Here is a 3,153-nt window from a genome sequence, read left to right as displayed (position 1 = left end):
TTTTAAATATCGTTTTCTCGTCCTTTTTTTCAATTATTTTAATACTTTACATTTTATTTATTTCTTTATTTATTTAAAAAACACTTTTCTTCTCGTTTGAGATATCAGCAAAACACATATTTCCTAATTAAAAAAAGGTTTTCTTTGTAACACTTTGTAACTCTTTTCTTACTTTGTAACTTTCAAAATTTTTTTGTAAAATCTTTAGACCAAGAAGGAGATTTTTGGGTTTTTTCATTTTTCTCTTTACACTTTTCTAAAAATTCTGTTCTCTTTTAAGCTCGCCGCTTCTATTTCGTTTGCCATAAGTAAAATTTAAACCATTCAGGATGAGAGCTTATCGTTGACTAAGCTGCTTATACTTTGTTTCCGATTTGCCACATAAAACAACTACGTTAAACGACACTTCAACGTCATCATCATCATTTACGATAAATCCTTACAGATATAGTCTATAGTTGTTGCTAACAGTTTCATGTATTTGACGTTTACTTTCAAATTATTATTGACAATCATGCAAATGAAAAGTTTTTGCCCTTCCCTTCCAACTCATTTTCAAAGTCAGAAAATATCCTTTCGAAAAATAAGAGCAACAATTAATTTTATGTTGAGCGCCACGGGGTATGCTTCGTGAATCTATTGTTTTATACAGCAAGCGGAATACGTGCGCCGCGCACCTATAGAAAATCAGTGCTTTCTTGAACTTTGTTAAGCTTTTCATATCCTTTAACTCTCTTTCTTTCTCCCAAACCTTACAACTATTCTCTGTTTTAGTGCAAAATCGCACCTGTTGTTATTTTACCGGCTTTCGTTTAGTAGCTCAGTAAATTTCTATGAGATTCTTTTTCTTGATTAAAATTTCAACACGAAGGATCTTCTTTTCTAAATTTTGGACTTCGTTGCGATTTAAGTTTTAATGTCTTTTTCATTACTTTTTAATAAAATTTATATTTTGTTATAACTATTCAAGTTTCTTTAACTTATGCTGGTTGCTGTAGCGTAGCAGCGTATAATCACACACCTACGCTATATAGTTAAAAACTTTACAAATTGTTTAACGCTTACCAAACGAATGTAGTACGGAATTTATCTATTTGACGGAACAATCATCCAATTGCTGGATGATTTACTTGCTTGCAAAGTAAATCTTCCAATTGTTAGATTGTAAAAATAATTTTAGTGCAGTAAAAGCTCCTTATTCGCGCTTCCTTTATACGCGGTTTCACTATTCGCGTATTAAAAAAATGCGACCCAATTCCCGTATTCGCGGCTATAAATTTCTTTATTCGCTGATTTTTTGTGACTGGTTCCGGAATTGTTTTGTTTCTGAAGTTGAAATTTATTTAAAAAAACAGAATTTAGACTTTGAAGCACGTCTAGTTTTGGACAATGCACCAGGTCATCCTCGCGAACTTGAAACTATGCATCCAAACATAAAAGTGGCATTTCTACCTCCCAACACTACGGCTTTGTTTCAACCTATGGGCCAAGAAATAATCCAGGCCTTTCAGCTCTATTACATTAGACGAACCTTCAAAATTTTATTGGATAATATGGAATGTAATCCTGATATGAATGTTAAAGAATGCAGGAAGAAATTTAACTTCAATCAAATTGATTTTTTTATATATTTGATTTTTTTTTATTTTGTCACCTAGGAACGTATCCCCTATAATCCCATATAAATTAGCATTCCGTATTCACGGTTTCTGTATTCGCGGAATTTTTATGGAACGTATACCTCGCGAATAAGGAGCTTTTAGTGTACATGAAAATATTCAAATTTGTTATCCAGTAAAGCAATTCAAAAGTACTGAATTTACAATTAAAGAGATTTCTCCTAAATTTTTTTTTGTTTTAATCAAAAATCAAGAGCTTTAGGCATTACTTACCAAAAAATTCGCAAATTTCGCAGTTAATTGAAAGGCTAAATAAAATGAGCAATCTGGTAGTATTAATCTAGCCATACAAAAAGTACGCAATACCAAAAATAAACTCTTTAAATTAGCTATCAAATGTCCTTACCGTAGTCCTTACACACAGACAGCTCCTAAGCAGCCCTTAGCATTTCGAATTTTCAATATCGCCTTATGATCCGAAACTAAGCATGCGCGACCTTATCAGCGCAACTGTTTCTGGTAACTCTTTCCTCATGGTTTATTACGATTTTTCTTAAAAATTAGCAACTGAACGTGACATAGGATTTTTTAGTACTAAACTTGACTAAAGACAGCTATGATGTATTTCCGTTTCAATAGAAACAAACAAATTTCTAGTTTTCATAAAGCAAAGCAAAAACATATTTGTTTATAGTTATTAAAGTTATTTACATCATAGTAGTCGACGAAAGAAAAAAAAATGGGCAGAATTACTGATCGCCCCTGTGTGGGGACTAAGTTGGGCTTTGCAATTGTTGTAAAACGTAATAATACAAACGGTGCTTCTGATATTGAATTAACGACACAACACAATAAATAAACCTGAAATAAATGATCTCAACTTCGCTACAACAGAGAAACGATCCTCCTTCATATAGTTAACTTTATTTCAAACGTTTATTCATTTTTTCAAAGCAGCTATTTTCCGAAGCTAAAATGAAAATTAATCGGGAATGAAAACAGACGCGGAATCTTTTATATCTACTACTTTTTTCTTTAAAAAGACACGAAAAAACCAATACTCCATAAGGTTAAGTAGATGGGGACGAATTTTCCATTTTTATATAGATATCGTAAGATCATTCATAGAGTGTATGTGTGGTGATCTGGAAGTAATGAGCAAAACACCCCAGTTTTCTTGCTTTTAAATACAGACGTATTCTCAATTTATTTGACATTGTCGACGCGTCATTCACTTAATTCCGTCGATTTGGGCTCGATAATTTCAGTTATGTGTTCAGGAGAATGATTAACGCAGACAGATACCCGATTCAGAATTTTATGCTGATCGAAAATATTTATACTTTACGAGGTCTCTAAATTCGTCTTCTGCTTGTTTCAAATGTTTTGACAAAACGAATATACCTCTATCCTTCTGTCGTGGGTATCAAACAGAATTCATATAAACTGAGATAAACTCCCCCTAAACATTTTTCTTAACAGAATTTGTATAACTTCAATTCGTATATCGATTTTATATTTTTCTTATTGAAAA

Source organism: Glossina fuscipes, unplaced genomic scaffold, assembly GCF_014805625.2.
Source record: "Glossina fuscipes isolate IAEA_lab_2018 unplaced genomic scaffold, Yale_Gfus_2 3, whole genome shotgun sequence".
Classification (NCBI taxonomy): domain Eukaryota; kingdom Metazoa; phylum Arthropoda; class Insecta; order Diptera; family Glossinidae; genus Glossina; species Glossina fuscipes.
Note: the sequence above shows the minus strand (reverse complement) of the source record.